At 47.0% G+C, this 19,418-nt stretch overlaps 1 protein-coding gene across 5 annotated transcripts in view; it reads right to left on the reverse strand.

Annotated features, from left to right (window-relative positions):
• LOC117603362 (Myocardin-related transcription factor) overlaps window positions 1–19,418 on the reverse strand; it is a 168,775-nt gene that overhangs the window by 33,477 nt on the left and 115,880 nt on the right. The window contains exon 1 of one of the 5 annotated variants that reach the window (XM_076690166.1): window positions 27–15,577. The exons of the other annotated variants lie outside the window; for them this stretch is intronic. The gene's annotated coding sequence lies outside the window, so the exon portion shown is untranslated. Of the gene's footprint in view, window positions 1–26; window positions 15,578–19,418 lie in introns of those variants that run through there. 5 annotated transcript variants of the gene reach the window in all.

The raw sequence follows: 19,418 nt of genomic DNA on the forward strand, positions 1-19,418 counted from the left end.
CGACGAGGTAAGAACAAGATGCACACCATTCAGCTTCATCCGCGATGAGCAGCCGGAGCGTCGGCGATGGAGCAAGAGCATGTTAGGCGAGGCCCCGTTTCAACGTCGAGGCCGTGACGAGAACGACACGATGACACGCACCATCGATGCACAAGACACCACTATCCCGTTGGTTAAGGTTTCGGGTAGAACACCACCAGCTTTTAGCCGGATCCACAAAAGAAGCAACACTCCAGAAGCGAGAATCCGGTCGGGCGGTGCAACTTGGCTTATTCGGTCACCCACGAAAACTTTCCTTCGCTCGTGTCGAATCCCAAGAGGGAGCTTTGTTGCGCGGTGTGACACGCGGCCACTAGGGTGATCGTGTTCGCACTATAAATACACACTGGTGCACCTTGGGGTCGCTGTGACGCCGAGCACGTGGCGGAGCACTCGAGACTCGCGGCTGTACGCTTTGGCCCGGTCGAAACACTCGCGAGCGAGTACGCGGGGGTGGCGATCGTTCGGTATCTCCGATCGAACGGTGTCGCTGTACAAAGCGAAATAGAAACGGGGGAAAAAAAAGAGAGCAAGAGAAAGACGGACGAACGGACGGACGGAACAGAGAGGGATAGAAAGGGGAGAGAGAGGCGGAGAGAGGGAGGGAGAAAGCACGCGCTTGCTGGGAGAGAGTGCGATCTGCGCCCGGTCTCTCGGCTCGTCTCTGACTGGTGTTGTGTGCGCCGCTCACGAGAGAGCACAGCCCGTGCGCTGCGTGCTGCTACACGGCCTGGGGGCCACGTGACACGGTCCCCTGCAGGAGGTAGGACCGCTTCTCGTCGCTTTGCGTCTCTACCCCACCGTGCGTGTATGCGTCGGCGCGCGTGTTTATGCGATTTGCGCGCCAGTGTGGTGAGCGCGCGTGTGGGCCGCATTACGACCGCTGGCCCGTGACACCGTGCCCAACGCCGCGACGGAGGGAGAGGCCTCTCGCTCGTTGGTGAGGGAACGCGAAAACCTTCCTCGCGATCGACGCGTATACCTGTGAACCGACGAGACGCGCGTCGCGTAAACCTGGATGTCCGCTTGCTGCAAGTACCCCTATCGGCAACATCCTCACACATTACGGTGCAAGGTGATGCGACTTTTTTCCCCTGTCGCGACTTGCGTATCCGTACCAGGAATGAGCGTGCAACGGGACAATGATACCCCTCCATACTGATCCAACCGAATGCAGGATCATTCTCCAGCTGCGACGGTAAACATCAACAAACGATCGATGAACCCGTTGTACAGGCTTACAGCGGCGTTATGACAGGGTTTCGATTGCGACAAGTTTGCCGAAATACTCGTACTAAGGAAAGGTGGGCACGTCAACAAGGGGTTAAAAAGATTCCGCAGAGAAATCGAAAGAAAAGGACGGAAAAGATGAGAGAGACAGTCACTGTCGTGGTATCCCGTGCTGCGAGTGCAAAACGATGCAGAGGCGGGTCGAGGGGAATCGTAGAGGACTGCGGGAATCAGTTATGGAGGGGCGGGAAGCGGGTGGAGAGGGAGGTTCGCAGGTTCGAGTGGGAGGACTGGGCCCGCAGGCCCCGTTCCGCGGCCCGTTGGAGTGGGGGACTCGGTTTTCTCTCTCGATCGGGCCCTCTTTCTTCAACTTTGGAGGAGGGAGCGCGAAGAACAGGGGTGGGGCGGCCTACGACCCCGCCAGGCGCGTGCCCCGAGTTAGCTCGTATGCTCTACCGCGCACGATTGATAACGAGCCGTGGCGTACCAAGCTTGTGCTTTACTACTGCGAATTTTTCGCCTGACCAACGAATGACCGAACCCTGATCGACTTCTCCGCGTCTTCTTTCTCCTCGTCCACTTCTTACGTTTCAGACGAATGAAATTAGTTTCTATCCCGAGGGAACAGATGAGACAACGTCGAGACGAGAGCCAGGAGGCTTTAAGGTCATCGAGGGAGGATGACGAAACGAGGGACTACTCTCGATTGCGCGATCGGTATTTATAGCAGACCGAACGAAGGAGATCGTATGCTAATGGTCGTATTAATAGTGCATCGCGTGCACGACTTTTTTAACCGGAAGGAAAAGCTCTCCTCGGGTACTTTAAAAAGCGGCTCGTAAAGGAGGAATCATAAATCCGTGCCTCGTTGCACGTGCACCCGGCCACGAGCAGTGTCGCGAAGAAACGATTATCCGGCGTTGAACACGAGCTGTAAAAAAGTACACGAAAGCGAAGAGAACACGGCGCGTGATAGGATTACCCGATGAACAGGGAACCCGAAAACCCCTCGAGGAAGTTCGGACTTCCGCGAAACGACGACGGAATCTTAAACGATCATCTGTTCCGTTTGCATCCTCGAGACGTCCAGACCTGTCTGTTGTTAGTAGACGTCTTCTATATTTATTCATTTCGAAGAACTTGAAGATTATCAACGCTCGTGTCAATTCGCGAAAGGATGAAACAGGTAACATTTTGTATATCGAAAATAGCAGAACGGTTCGATTCCTGACACCCTGTAAACCATAAAGCTCTGATTTCCATAAAAACGAAGCCTCGTTACATCCACCTTCACAAGGTATCACCTTTTTATACCAAGACTGACGAAAAACTCTGGGCCAATTTTGATCTTCTTCTTCAAAAAAGTGACCAGATCGTAGGACCATTTGACCGGAAGTGATCGCCCACGCCAGGTGATTCGTCGATGATAAGTTGGCGCTAGGGTGGGGGCTCGAAATACTTGTGCTGGCGAACAACCGTGGCGTGTTGGTTGTCGATCGGTCCTGGCTCGCCCACCACGTGTGTTTTGTAAATCGAAAACTCGATTTCGGAATTGCTCGCTACCGCCTACGTGGGCCAACGTTTTCGCCGGTTACCGAAACAACGTCCGGCTTCGCCTACGTCCACGGCCCATCGCGCCAGAAGGGCGTCATCCGGACTTTTGAACCCTGCTATCTCGTAACGCGTTAGAAAGCTAACTCGAAAGCAATCGGCGTCTAATAGGCGCCGGTTGAAAAGAGGAAATGACATCTTTTTCGTTTCCATACTAACGCTATTATGAATGAAAAATACAGAGGTTACACGTTGAGGTGCGAAGATCTCGTCAAGGACAGACTTATGATCTTGCAAACTTTCTTATGTTCGGTGTTAACACAGTTTCGCTCTTCAGAGTGTAAATTACGTTCTGTAATATTTGTCAAGGTTCGCTGCAATTAGCTGCTATCTTGATGCAATAAGCTTGCAACTTTTTTAATCAAAAGTTTGCTGGCCATAACACTTTGAGTGCAACGCTAAAATTCGCAAAACCCCTGTGCGGTAATAAAATGGAAATAAGATTGAGAGTAAAATGAAGAAGTTAACATGATGCGAAACTCGAGTAAAAGGACAGACTTCATGAATCAAAAGACGATTACTTTGCGATCCGTGAGGAGAGCGGTTGACAAGTTCGAGGAGGCCGCAACATTCAAGGCTTCGAGCGGAAATACACGCGTTCGAATCGAAACGAATCACGCAGAATCGTAAGCCGACGCGTCTCGAAGAGGAATCCTATTGACAGGTGGCTCGGTCGTCCCGGTGGATTAAAGAAATAGGACTTGGCCAGCGGCGAACGAGAGGAAGAGAATTTCTCGTTGACAAATCGTTCCGATTGTCGCATCACTCCCCTTATCCGCTTATTACACGGCTACGAACCGTGGGACTGATCGATGCAACGACATCGGCTAACGTCTAACGACAAGCCGCTCCTTCTGCTCGATAATCCGACCCACCACTCGAACATTAAGTCCAACCTGTTGAAAATCCAATGACACTTCGAGATTCTCAACGACTCGAGTCGAGAGACTCTGTCGCTGATGCCGAAGTCGTGTTCGATTTAAATCTGCAAGCTTCCCTTTCATTTTATTTTTCATTCGAAAAGAAGCGCTGCATCATATTTTGCATAAATTCATAGAGGCATGAGGGTGTCCCTACGAATTTATAATATTTCAATTATTCCACCGCTAATACATCCATCCTCAGCCGATACCTGGCATCAAAAACGACGTTCGATCAAGCAACTAGACGTCAAAGTTAATCAACGTGAAAATTAATAGGAACATTAGGAAAAGTTAAACACGGAAGCCTCGACAAACAACATTATACGTGACACTTTGATTCTACACGGGGAACAAGCTCCTCAAACACTTTCTTCCTCCGTCGATCGATTGAACAACGCCTCTTCGCGTGTTAATTAGCAATCAGGCGTACGTCGATCGATAATAACCTCCCCCCAATTTATGTATGATAAACCGGTAGCGACACGAAGCTCGAGGAGTTCCTGTCAGCAGGAAGAATAAAAAGAAGAAGTAGAAGGAGGAGGAGTCAGTTGGTTATCTTTTTTGCTCGATTACCAGTCGAGGTCGTTCTATTAATTTTCTAACGCGCTGCTTACGAGCTGAGAACGTTGCAATGGCCTGTCGGCGAATGTTGCACCGTAGCTTCTTACACGACGATCATTACCGAGTGTTGGGAATGTTAACGAATGTTTCGCACGAGGTTTTGCCCCCGTGACTGGTCGCAATTTTCGCCGTGCCACGGCTAACGGTTCCGCCAATTCCGCATCGGGACCCGTGTCTCACCACTTTGGCCACCTTTTATGAGCGATTTAAATGATCCGAGATGAGCCTTCCTCCCGCTTTAATCGACCTTTACGGACGTTGTTAACGCATCGAAAACGATCGTCGCTGAACCGATCAGAACGCTGTTAATCGCTAATGAAGTCATCCGATACACGATCGCTGACTATTAGACTGACGATTAATTTTACCACTTCTAAATCGTTATCGTAATACCGCGTATGGTCATTCTCACCGCGACAGTCACGCGTTCATTTGTGGAGCACCAAGGAACAGCTCCGTTAGAAGAGTGCAAGGGTTCGAGTTAAAAGATCGTTTCTCACGCGTAAACGGGGTTAAAATTTTCTCAACGAACACTTGACCGATTTTTCAGAGCCGGCTTTCCATATTACGATAAGTATCGGTTGCAGCCACCGCTTCAAGTGGCCTGTAAACAGAAGCCACCTGAACTAGTTGATTGTGGGTGTTGCGCCTCGACGCGCAGATACGCCACTGGAATTCGAAGAGGCTCGTTCAGTCGAAAGACCATTGAAAGTCCTTCGCCTCTTCGATATTCCTGCTTCGCTTCTGTTTGACATTTCAGAAATTCATGTATAGGAGAAATGCCACCGGAGAGACAACATCCTATTTGTATTTTGGGGCGCATACATTTTCCGTGACATAATTTCTCATTTTTTAATTAAAAAAGGAAAAAATCAGGTCTGATTTTTTATTAACCCCGCACGACATTCGTCGATGCGCGATCGTGTTCGAAGCGGTAGGTAACTGGTTGGAAACGAATCTCCCGAGAGATTTACCTCGTTCTCGCGCGTTAATTTACGGTTTTTCCGCTTAAACGCTCTCGTTTAGCGTGCCCTGGGGAATTAAGAGCGGCGCGAACGGATCGTAAAATAATTTCGGTCCGTCAGCTCGCGGAATCGAGCCGAGGATCGAATAGTGTTGTGCAAAGAACGCGAAATCACGGGCACCGAGTAAGAGAGAGAAAGAAGTGGAAAAGAATATGTAGCGTGGAGGTTGATCGGACAACGGCGAGCATACAGAGGCACCACCACTTAAAATTCCTCGATGATAAAACTGTATTTATCGGCAATATATTTTGGCGTTCAATGGGTCGGACGAGCACGAGAGTGCAACGGTAGTGCAGTAAAAGCTGCCGTATAAACCCAAGTGTCTCCAATAAACCCTGCCGGTGGCTCTCCTTTCTTTTCCTTTTTATTTCCTCCTCCCTCTTGTCATCTTCAACCGTTTTATTTCTTTCAATCTTTTGTTTTTCTTTTCTGCTGTTTGTTTCGTTTATTGGGCAATTACAGTTGCGCCGTATTGCGTGCGCGTCTCGCAACATTATAACACTTTCGACCGCTTTATCCGCGCGTTTCGAACACTGCTTACAACACAAAGCACCGTGTAACGCGGGTCAATTACGCCCACGTTGCGAATTATGAAGTTCTTTATTATCGAAACAGAATACGCGCGTTATTTGCGACAATGCGCAGGCCAACTCGTCAGTTCATAAATTGCTCGGTTAAAGAGGGATATTCTTGGAGATACTCTTATGAATGCCCCGCGACGCAACTAATTTACACCTCTGTTCTCGAAAAGTATCGATTCCTCGATTGAGATCTCTTTTGAAGTGCAACAAGAGAAAGTAAGAAATGTCACGAAACAGATTCATCGAGAAAATTACGAATACCCTGATTAGCCATCGCGAAACGAATGATCAATAAAATAATTTTTTCATTCGCGGTCAGTGATAATTTGATTTTCCAATTATCGTATCCGTACTATTAACGAGAGACATCAACAAACGTGTCTAAACATCGACATAATTTATTCGTATACCTATTTGATAGCAAAGCGATACGAGGACTGAAAACTGAATAAATACCGATATTAATGAGTATGTCAGTGAACTACTCTCATCATTATTCAAGACGGCGAAGGCAGACGGGCGACTAGTCGCGTCGAAAGGCGCGCACGCAAGATTTATTTCACCGTGCGCACTTTTATACGAATCGCGTCCTCTCTAATTTCATTGGTCGGGAAATAAATTTCACGGACCGGTGGTTGGCGCCAGCGATAACCTTTCGCCGTTGAAACGCTATTTACCTAGCGAAATCGTCCGACGCTCGAGCGGATTCGAGCGAACGCAAACAGCGCGGCGCGGCGAGGAAGGAATGGAATCGTGCGTAGATCGCGTGGATGGCGACCCACATACGGTATGAAAGAATGTTTGGCTTTACGCTTCGGCTAGGCTAACAATAGATCCTCTCGATGGCGCGTTTACGCCGAGCTTCGAGCTTGCACGTTCGAAGCGTTAAGTAAGGTAACGGCTTTGGCTTGCAGACGCGATTTTATGCACCGCGTCCGTTGGACATTCGCAAAATGCAACGACAAAATTAATTAAGAATTGAAAAATTGAAATTTTGATACGCCTGTGATGTCTGCTTCCACTCAGATGCAAAGCAACGACATAAAGTGTCAGAAATCTGACGGGTTTACTTAGAAGATCGAGATAAAGCAGTCCCGCTTCGCAATTTTCTGCTTCGCCGAGATCTCGTAAAGTAGCAACGCGTCTTGAAAACGGGAAATTTGCAGTTTGTCACGGGTTCAAAACCACTCGAGTTTTGCTGACGCAACGAAAAACACGGGCATACGTGGTTTGGCAAAGCATGCACCGATCAAGCGAATCATGAGCCGAGCAATTTGTACAAATTATGTCATCGCGCGCGTCGGTAGCGGGTTTATTTATTAGGTGTTGTAGATTCGATCTAATGATTCTTCGAGAAGAAAAGTAAGGAAAGATCTGGACGCGACGGAAATTTCAGGGGTCAACGGGGACAGACATTGAAGCAGACTGCCGCGGGTATGCGGAAATACATTTGAGGGCCATTCGAATCGGGGATGGTGCCAAAAATCCATTTAAAACGCGATAAAAGCACACTCTGATTCTAGACGTTTCGGGATAATTTCGTGCAGGGTTGATTTATGCCGCGGACCAACCCTTACTCCTTAATCCATGCCAATAGAAATCAGATCTCATTTCGCAATCAGACTACGAAAAATGTTAACGACTATAAATAGAAAACTTCATAAACATTATTCGCGAGCAGACATTAGCCAGAAACTAGGTTTCAGTGGCGTCCTAATTGGTATCATGAAGCATTTTCCTTTATACGGTATTTGGTGTTGCTTCTATTTTCAAACAAGTAGAGTTTCCGTGTGAGATTGAGATTTATCGACAGCCGGATCGGCTTCCTTTTCCGTCCGCGTTCGCTCGAACGAAGAAAAATATTTCATCTATGGACAGAAAGAGATAGGGTGGGGGAAAAAAAAGCGTAGTTAATTATCGTTACCGTAGACGAGTACGCGAGGATCATTAGGACACCGAATTTGTTACGCGTTTCTAAGAGCAAATAAGAAATTAATACCTGCTGGACGTGCCCGTACACTTTACACGTCGTTAAGCTTGACGGCGGCGTTAGGATTACATCATACGGGTCCAATTAAAATGAGATTATTAAAACGTCATGTCCATCAAAGCGTCTACGAAGAGAGACAGAAGATCCGGGCAATGTGTAATTCTCAGGTATGCGAGCCGGATAGAAACCAGCGTGTTGCTTCCAATGAATTATAACGTGTTCGACCGTACTCGTTAGAAGAAACAGAAGAATCGGAAAGGAAGAAGGAATCCGCTTAGAAGAACTCCCGCTGACGCGTGCCCGGTGCATTTGCATTTGGAATTTCCTTATTCCTCTGGGCAATGAAGATATATATTTCAATTGGACACGACATACTCGTCATATAATAATTGCAGGGCCAGCCCTGAGATTTCGGGGGTTCGAGACGAGCTCCGAAAAAGAGCCCTTTCACATATATGACATGAAAATAAGTACCTCAAATAAAATTTATAAAATTAACATTAAAGCTTGTGTAACGAATTTAGATTTGCATTCATGGAGGCCCTGAACCTTGGGGGGCCCTAGGCGGCCGCTTAGTCTGCCTAGGCCCAAGATCGGCCCTGAATATTTGACGAACTGTACTTTTCATAAATTAACTCAATAAAAATTATGAAAAATTTCCTTCTAATAACAACGCTTCCGTCTTTCAAAACCGTACTCCTATTTCATCCCCACGAAAATCTGAGTGCGGTCGGTAGCGGTGCGTTCTTTGCATCTCTCTACGGAATCTCTTCATCGTATCAGGCTTGCGTCGGTCCGGCGTCCTTTTCAGCCTGCACTCGCGACGCTGTGTACTTACATACAGCTTTGGAACACGCGTGCAAGTACCACCGAGAGAATGATCGAATCGGGACGATAGCATTGCGAGCAGCCTCTCGCGAGTGGGAAGAGTATTTTTCCTCCGTGTTCCTTTATCCGTTTGCTACAGATTCCAGCGCGGGCATAACCGCGATAAATTACGAGGGTGGAAGGCCGAAAGGGATCGGCGTAGGGACGTAGTGGAAAACGGAAGGATGGTGAAAGAGATAGAGACGGAGTGGTATAGCCGGTGAAGAAGATGGAGAAAGAAAAACGATGCGACGGGTGCAGCCAACAGGAGAAGCAGCAGCAGCAGCAGCAGCAGCAGCTTGCTTTGCACACAATTTCCACGTGGTCGTCGCGATGTGGCGGCGGTATCTTTGCGCGAAAATAAAGTGTCGTTGGCGGGTTTGCTCGCGCGCGCGCATGCGCGACGCATAGTCCGGGAAACGGGAAAGAGAAAGGAAGAGGGGACGAGGGAGAAGAAACGGAAGAGCAAGGGAAAGGGAAGGAATGGTAGCGAGGCCCTTATTAACATTTCTCCGGGATTCGAGGCGAGATTAAATTGACAGGAAGGATTTGCGAGTCGTTTGTTACCGGCTGCCCCCTTGTCTCCGGCTCTCTTTCTTCCTCTTTTCCATGTTTCTTTTCCCCGCTCCAAGTTACGCTCTTTCCTACGCTCGCTGCCTCCGCGTCGGATTTGTTTGCCCGCCGCTACAAAAGCGATTCACCATCTCGCTTCCGTGCTTCTACCTTCAGCTCCGTCTCGATCGGATCAGCATCCGTTCCCTTCGATCTCTCTTTTCGCCGCCGATCTTCCTCGATTCCGTTTCCGTCTCGTGGATATTCGTAATTATCCATCTTGGAAGACTTCTGCCGCTGGTCCGGCGCTCGTTCGTGTTCGGTTAAGAAATGAATTTGACGATTTCCCTCTTTCCTTCCTTTTCTTCTTTCTCGTCTCTATCGCGAGAAATGCGTTTACCCGTCCAGCTTCGACTGCCGAACACGACTATGTACTTACCAACATTCCGCTCACACGCGCGTACCCGCTCGCGAACAGCTCCCCTCGAGATACCATGAATCGTGGATACGTATTGTCGCGATCGATCGTGTCGAACGATAAAAAGATTATAACAATCCCGGTGTTTCAAGATTCACTTGAAACTGCGAGGATCAAAGGTACGACGATCAAAGTGTTAATACAAGGCACGAGGGGAAGAACAGAGAGACAATGTACGAGCCTGTCCTTTGTGTCGTCCAGTATATTCTTCCATCGATTCCTCGTGCGTTCCCTTAATCACAAGCCGCTCATTAGTAGGCGTCAAAGGCACCGACGACCTACGTGGCTTTCGCCACGAGTACGTTCTCTTCATCGGGGTCCCTTTAAATTTCGATTATGCTTTTTTCTCGCGCTGCAGGGTCGAGCCGCGATGAACTGGGCCGCGTTGAAAGGCCGATTTTTTCGAATTTAATGAAGCGAGCGAGACGCTCCGGATTCTCGACCGGAGAAAAACGAACGCACGGACGTGGAATGGTTTGGCACCTCCTTTTTGCCAGTCGGAAGTATAAAGTTCGATGCGTGTTTCGAAAATGAAAATAATATTAAAATTGAGTCCGAGGGTTAAATATTTCGTGGAGATAGATTACAAGAAATAGCGAGTATAATTCGTAGCAAAGTGCAAACTCGCGTACGGTTTGTTTTCTAATAAGGTAATAGTGCTTTTCTGATTAGATTCACCATAGAAGAAGAGTTAGATTTATCGATGAAGAAGATATGCAAAAATTCATTCAATTGAAATTGTACATCAAAGGGATGATAAGAATGAATAAGTCAGAAGGGATGTCTTTTAACAGTGTTTAAATCTCTTCCATGAATCCGATTCTACCTCTGTTGCAGCAAGGCTGTAGGGAATACTAAGAATTCCATACGAAACGTCACACATATCACCCAGCTTGATGCTGGGTCAAAATTAATCCCCGCGACAAGAATCGCGCGTGACAATTTCCGCACACCCGTTCCCATGTTTCTTCAGCGAGGTTCCACGAGGAGTTACGGGTACGTCGACCAAGCAAAAGCTCAACGACGGCACAAACAACGTTGAATTACGGGAAGCAATATCTTGACGCGGGTAACGAGTGAAAGCGCGTCGTTCGCGTTCAAAGCGAGTAATATAGTTGCGACAATTTTTGGCCTAAATAAACTTAAAGGAACCTCGAATTCTCAGCTAGTTCCTGTTCTTCTATCTTCCACGTTCCGATCCGAGATCGCAAAATAAATCTTAAGTAAGTTCGATGAGATATGAAACAAACCTGTTCATTTCTTGATGAATCAGTAAAGAATCTCTCCATGGTCCGCGGTGAGAATTTCATTACCGGGATACTTCGCGATTGATATCTCGATGACGATTAAATGAAGTAGAGGCTTGACATTCCGCGAGTTACTGCGCGAGTTAGCCGTGGTATTCGGAATATGAAGTTTCATTAAACAGACGTTCTTATTAGGATTATACTCGCTCCGGGATACGTTTGGAATATAATTTCCTGCTACTTTTTTCAATCATAGAAGAGACTGGCGCCATAAAGATGCAGTAATGTTCGTATAAATAGCAGGTGCAGTATTATGCTTCGTAATTGATTTTTTAATTACATAATATAAAGGTTAAGATATACAATATAATTAAGATGAATAGTTAATGAAGTAAAAGATCACTTTCGAATCAAGTGTTCGAATGAATCACAAGAATGATCAATCACAATTAAACTTTCCTCCTGACTGATACAAATACTTGTCAAGCAATAAAAATCCCTGACAATCGGTAAATGTCAGGAAAAAAATCGTATCTCTTAAAGCGTAGGAGAGCAGGAGACAGCATTAAATCGTTTCGCGTCGAAGGAAGAGAAATTATTCACCGGTCGCACGGCACTTCGCGTTAATTGCTCGTTAATTAGCCTTTATCTTGCATCGAGGATCGTGTACACGCACACGCGTGTAACTTGGTCACTTGATTATTCGACAATTATTTCGATAAGCGAGGAATCGTTGCTTCGATAGTAAATCGGCGCGAAACACTCGATCCGATTCCTTTTTTTAAATCTGCTGAGTAATTATAAGTCTAATTGAAAAAAAAAGTATGTTTTCAAACTCTTCTCCCTCACTGAACGTAACAATAAAAAATTTAGATACCTACACTTTAAATAATTGTAATCTGTTCCTTCGTATCGGAGAGAAGATATAAGAAGAAGTGAAAATAAAATCATATTTCAGCGAGAAGAAACTAGGAAAATAATTACGGTGCAAAGGGCTAATTGATCCCGAGATACCTGGGATTCTTTACTTGAGCCGGGACACGCGAGAACAGAGTAAGCAACGAGAGGACGAAAAAAGAGGACGAAGAAGAAGAAGAAACGTGTTCATTCCGGTCGTCTGGCGGACGTTAACGAAGAGGTTATTTACCGTACTCTCCTGCTGCGGCATTAATTCTTCCCTATCGCGATAACTTGCCGAAAATGCACACCGTTGGCATTGCAGCAATTGGCCAGCTGCCAATCGACGGCTACCCTCGATACGCTGTCGAACTCTTTTCGAAGCTGCCTATCTGACTCCCGAATCCGACCACCGACGACTACCTTCTTTTCGACGCCCTTTTTCTGGTGTCAACCGTCGTTGGAATTTCATCGAGCATTCGCTAACAAGAAAAGAAAATATTTCAACGAACAAGAATCGAGCTACTTATGATTTATCACCCGAACGACAGTTTCAATTCGCTAATTCGATAACACCAGTCCTACACCTTGGGTCAAAAGAATGGGACGCGTACCATTACGGATAAAATTTGTCCGTCGCGTGTTTTTATGTTCGTCGAGAGGGAACAGAGAAGGTTGCCGGTCGAGGTTGGTCAAGAAGGTTGCTCGGAAAGATGGATGGAGAAATATGGGGCACGGGTAAAGCGACGAGTTTCGGATATAAAGCTTTATCTGCGAAGTGTCGTACGGGAGGATCGTTATGGAAGCGGCACGGTGCCATAAACAAATTTTATCGCTGGTTTCTCCAATAATTGCGAACGATTTCGACTGTTACACGCGCCTAAAAGGGAACACCTGAATACCTTCGACTCTCAGAAACAACGTTCTACAGGTAGACCGGGGATATTTATTCTTATCGATACTGCTCCCTGTTTGAAATCACACGAACACGAATATTCTTTTAAGAAGAATCATGTATTACACGCGATGATGATATTTCATTCGATCGATGATCTAGAGCAGGGATCATCAAAGTGGTCGATATAATATAATTAGGGGTCGATCCGATCTAGGGGGTAGATTATGGGTCGATGAATACCATGCTATTCAATCGCAAATTTATTGACAGCAACACAGTATATACGATTTTCGTTTGGAATGTCATTTGTAATTACATTAAAGTAAGTGAAGTTTAGCTGACGATAAACTAAAAATTTGATTTTGTCAAAATAAAATAAATCATTTAAGAAACATAAGTTTTTCTTTCATTTTTAATATCTTTTTATTGAGAGGGTCGATGAGAGAATTAGCAAATTTTTAGTTGATCTCAAGTATAATCTAAAGTATTTCTGCTCTTCAATTTGAACATTCCTTACAATCGGAAGGATCGAGCTCTGAAGCAGACTGTAGTTCAGAGTCGAGTTCAACATACCGTGCGATAAACAATTTAAATTAATGCCGTTCTTAATGCGTCTTACGTGTTTTATATGTTTTCCCCGCTTTTGTCGTATTTATAGTTCCCGATGGTCCGACCGGCTATGTCTATCATGAAAAATGAAACTGTTCACTTCTCGACGAGGGGACTGGATATCCCATCGAGAAGACGGACGTACAAAATATAAAAAAAGAAGGACGGCAGAAGAGAAGAAGCACAGAACGGAACTTAATTACAGTACCGGGATCGATTACCTCCGGGTGAAGAAGATTTATCGCGCACTCTCGAAATAATATTGGAAAAAATCCGACGAAACTGCACACTTTCACCGACTCCTTCGCCGTGGAGATGGTATCTTTGTTGTCAACTTCCATATACGAGCACCATCTTTGCGTACAACGCGCGATAAACTGGCCGTGTCGATTACGCGTGGTGGGTTCTTTCGATTCTGCTCCGCGGACCGCAACTTCCGACTCGGCCGGAAATCTCGTAACCACCGGCTCGAATCCGTGGAAACACGACTAGTTGTCTTCGCTACGTGATTCCCATCGTTTCGTGTGTTTAGTGGACCGGATGAGGCAACGTGTATAAATTGAAATTATTACGTCCCTCGTTGGTCACGCATCGAAAATTGGCGTAAAATGAAGAAAGAAAAAAAGGAGCGGGCGCAAAACACCATGACCCATTTGTTAAAAGAATTAAGCACCGAAAGGGTTATCAATACAATTGCAACACTCATCGGATGCCCGCGAAATTCTCGGTACATCTGCGACAAGCATGTGGGTCAAGGGTCCTCGCACGCGCCTCCTATCAAAGGAAGTTGCCACGCTCGGGCTTTTCGTTAGTCACACTTCGGCTCAAGGAAACTGACCTATTCATCTTTCGCGGAACGTCGAGTATACAGCCGGTCGGTCTGTCCTCGATTTGCATCGCGGCTGTGAAAGAGAGAGATTGGACGCGCGCGAATCAACCGGCCGAACGATAAATCCCCATTAAACGACACGTCTGCTATTATACAGCGCGCGCTGTCGCGGCCGCGGATATTTTTCCACCATTACCCGTCGGTCTACCTTAAACGCGATATCATAACGCGTTATCTTACTCTCCCGGCATATCGTTCTTGTGTAAGAAACCCGTCATCGCGCCGCGAGTTTTGCCATCTTGCGACTCGCCGTCGCGCCGTTTCCGAGACGATTCTTCGCGCTCTGTTGTCTCGTTCGAGGTGACGGGGCTCGTTTAAAGAGAACTTGTTCTTTGCTGCGTCGAACAAATGAACGGAATTTTCATTTATTTTGGAATATTAATTTCGGCTAGTCCATCCGACTCTGTTAGTCGGTTAATGTTCAACGACGAAATTGAAGGTTTAAGCTCGTAAAACAACAGTTACCGAGTCGATTATTGGATCGATAGGGATCAAAGTCGTGCACCGTGGTCCGAGAACGTAGCAAGTACCTACTTTAACTTTCCTCCTGGCTCTCGGTAGGTCTCTTATCTGAGCGCACCTACGTGTACACCCATCTGCCTATCTGTTTATCTGCCGACCGTGGAAGAATCATCGGCATGCGTTTCTGCAGCGGTCAGGATCCGTGCAAACACAATGTAAAGTCGCGATAGCGCTCGTGTTACGCGGTCCTAGTGTCTTGTGTTTCTTAACGTCCCTGCGGTCCGCGCATGTTAAACGTGTCCGGGGCTTGAGATAGGCACCGCTCCACCGATCGTGATACGATTCGCATTAAAGTACCGATCTTTCGATCGAACCGGCGTAATTTTACTCCTGAATATGTAGCTGAACTTTAAATAAATTAAGTTTAGAAAATAGTACTAACAGAAAATTGAAATAACTCATTGGTTCGATTTTACTGCCGAACCAAAGTACTGAAAAAATCCTAAGTCTTGAGGTGAGAGGTTAAGAGCGCAGGCGCATGTGCTATTGCCCGGGGCAACCGGTGTAGCGCATGCCCTTACGCCTACGGTCGGGCACACACAGCGCACACTGGAATAAATGCGTGTTTATCGCGGCGGTGGCGGTGGCGGTGGCGGTGGCGGTGGCGGCACTGCTTTTGATGCCGGCAGCAGCTCGTGCTGCTTCTTCTTCTTCTTCTCTTTCTCTTTCTCGCCGCTGCACTTCGCTGTTCCCGCTTCTCGTGGTCGGTTACAGAGAGAGGTTCCCTCGCAGATGGTCCCGTCCGATTTACATAAGGCCGTGCTGCTCTCCACTCACACTGGCACTCGGTGGCCTCCTCTTATTAAGCGCGCGCGCTCGCTCGCGTATCACGCACACGCGTACCCTTTATTAAGGGCGCAGCGCACGAGCGCGCACACCGCGGGGACACAGAAGCGCCGCGCATGCCTTGTTGCGCTAACAATACGACCGCCCACGTACGAGATATCTCGTTTTATTATTATCCCTTGTCCGCTCTCTGCCCTTTCTCTCCCTCTTTCCCCTCTAACCCCACCTCCGCTACTTTGCTTTTTGCTACTCCTTCTCTTCCTCCTCCTTTCCCGCTCTTCCTTGATCTTGCTACTCTACCTCCCTTCCTCCGCCGCTATTACTTTTCCTCTTCCTCTCCACGCAGTCCTTTTGCTACTCGACTGCTAAAGTATCCTGACGCTATATCGTTTGTTTTTTACTCGGGAAAGACACAGAGTCGAGCTTTTCTGATTCTAATGGCTTCCTTTTATCACTAATTTAACAAATGTTAGAAATTTCAGAAACAAAGGTCAATGACTCTTTTGAAATGCAGCAACCAAGTGGAAGCCACGTGATGATTATGAGACAAAAATAATTAAACAATTTCGAAAAGGTGTATTGTGTAAGACACCCTGGAAATGAGATAAGAAAGAGAAAGAAGGGGACATAACGAAAGAGAAAGGGTACCAGGGTGAATCCTTTATCGCCTACGCTGTTGAGTCCGACCGGTGCCAATACATAACGCGCACGCGTTTGTGCTCAAAATGGCCACGAGTTACGAGGAAAGGACCACCTGCGTCAAATCGCATTATACGAGAAACCGATACATAATCGGGAGGGCAAACTGGCGTGGCTGTGCACCTACATACACAGCTCGCCTCATAAAGTCGTAGCTACGACAATGTTGGCCGGAATCTTTTTGTCTGTTCGTCCATTGTTCCGCCACGTCGTCGAATCGTCCTCTATTTGCTGCTACAGAGTGTCGTTAATATCGTATATAGTCTTTATATGGCTATCCAAAGGTGTACGGGCACGCTTCTGCCATAACACTCTCTACCTTCGTCCCCGTCTTCTTAATTCCCCTCATTTTTCAATGATTCTTCTCGGATATCCTTAGCCTAGAGAGCAACTCGAACTTACAGAGACGATTCGTTTGCCACGGGCCAAGCGTAAAGAAGAAAAATTGAAAGAGACACCATGGGGGATACAGGGAATTATAAATCGAAGGTCAATTCGTTCAAGACCCCGGGTGATTCTTAGAGCGATTGTTAAGGTAGCCTCGTAATTTTTCACATTCCCTCGTTGGAAAAGAAGTCACGGTTGAGAAAAATGGAACGTTAGTCATCTGGAATTCGCACCGTACTTTGTGACTAGGGGGTTGAGACTAGGAAATGAAATAAAATAGCGCGGTGGGAGAGAAGTAAAGAAGATCGGTGTGTCACGTCGAGGGACAGCCAAGTCCGTGGATGCCAACAGCCAGAGCGCTGTCAGTGCGTGAAAGTTTGGAACAAAGATAAATTTGTACCGGTGCGCGCTCCCCGCCCGATGTTCCCTCGGTTACCACATCCACGTATCACCTTTTCTCTCGCGCGTGCTCGTTACCTTTGGTTATCCATAAAAATGTCCGTTAGCTGAGCAACAACTCGAGCGATTTGGTGGAACATCAAGTGACCCTTGTACGAGAATACGTCGTCTCTAACGTGGTTATTTATGACGACTACGAAGAGCTTTCGAAATGGCTTTTTTTCTTCGACCAGAATATGTATCAACTCGTGGTTTTAGAATGATTTTCGTACAAAAAGAAAAAAGGGGTGTGTTCACGATATTTCTTTGATTATTCCGCGCGAAATTTTTACCCAATCACACAAGGCGTTATTTTACATCCTCTCTAAACACCCAACATATGACACGGCGAAATCAAAGTAAGATTCGCTCGAAGCCTAAAGGAATGTTCATCGTCATCACCTGTGTGACCGGTCGAAATTACAAAGGTATGGATTACAGGTACAACGAATCGTATTAGTCGATTCTATCGAGTACAAACTATTCTTGCCCGGTTGTTCCTTTTTTCCAACATTCGATGTCCATTCGAGAGAGAGAAGGGAGAAGAAAAAAGGAGGAGGAGAGAAAGGAAGGTTTCGCGGAGTGAGCACAAAGGCATCGCGAGCATTGTCACTGACAGAACAGAAAGCTGGTATACTGACGCCACTATCATAACGTACGAGCAACATATCGCATGACAAGAAAGGCCCCAGGAACACAGGGACCCGCTGCTGACCCCTCTGACCCCCGCTGTTTTTGTGCCGGTGCCTGTCGAGTCGGACCTTTGGGTCCTGGTCCCAAACTGCGAAACATGCCGACACGGTACCGTCGTACCCCCGAGGCCCCTCACGAAACTCACCGTGTACTGCTCTCCGTGCTGAACTTCGGACGTGAAACACGATATTCACCGTTCTGGGCCACGAACTACCATTTTGCCCGTGGCTCCTCTCTTTATTTTTTCCACCATTTCTGCCGATTTTAGTATCGAACGACGCGGAGTTGTAAAAAAAATTTGAAAAATTTGTACAAGTGGAAAAGTTAATAAAAAGCAAAAATGTCAAAGTAAATATCTAGTTTCGTATCTGTATACCATCATCTTACAAAAACTCGTTGACAACCCAAGTCGGAAAGTTGAGGTCCTTTCCTTGTATGAGACTTAATGCCGATGCGTGACGGATCGTTCGCATTTTCCAACCTCACCAGGCGCTCGCTTGTTTCGACAGGTGCACGGATAAAAGAGAAACCGGCGAAAAGTCGGTCGAATGATTCACGATCGGCGATCAACACGGCCGAATTAGGATGATCTACGCGCGAACGTTGTTCCACGAGGTCGGCGAGCAGCAATAAGTAACGGCAATTACAAGGAAACATTACGAGAAGTCGGTTGCGCCGCCTCTGGTCTGGCGTCGTGATCTACTGCGCCTGCTCGCTCGCCGTGGCGCATGCGCAGAGACGTTCGACGCGCAACCGCGGCGGCGCGGTACGGTATTTAAATTAACCGATCGATCGGCCGTGTTCACCTCGCACATTATGCAAATGCCGTGAAAACACGTAAAAGTTTTCTGCAAAACCAATTACGCCGACGCGACATCGGCACCGTGGCTGGCCCGAGTTAATTGCGAATTTTTGCGCCGTCCAGTCATTACGTTCGGCCCTCCTCTCCCTCCGTCTTACCGTCCACTGTCCCCTTCTCTCTCTCTCTCCCTCGCATCTTCCGTTTCGTGTGAAAGAGACAAGGGGCAAGGGGGGCAGGTGAAGGATACGAAAGAATGCTCTTTTGCAATTCTGGTCTGCCGTGAGTATCGGGCACGAGCCATCATTCTTGAGGGCCGAAAAATCGATTCTCGCTGACGTAAATTGTTAGTCTTTAAAGACACGGCACGCGGGGGAACGAGAATTACGGCGTATACCGTCAGTTAAGGGACATTCTGTTCAATGATGTTCATTAGTAGGGTAACAGTCGGCCCCGTTCACGGTTTACGAGCTGATGACCACAACTTGCCACTTGTGTCCTCTTAAAGGACCTCACTTACCGAGCCAACGCGCCGTGATCGCTCCGAATAAAATTGTTTACGGGGTGCGACCACTTCCCTTATAATTATACACGATTTTCATTAATCTCAATTACGAGGTGGAACACTTTCGAATGA

Source organism: Osmia lignaria, chromosome 9 (assembly GCF_051020975.1).
Source record: "Osmia lignaria lignaria isolate PbOS001 chromosome 9, iyOsmLign1, whole genome shotgun sequence".
NCBI classification, from domain to species: Eukaryota; Metazoa; Arthropoda; class Insecta; order Hymenoptera; family Megachilidae; genus Osmia; species Osmia lignaria.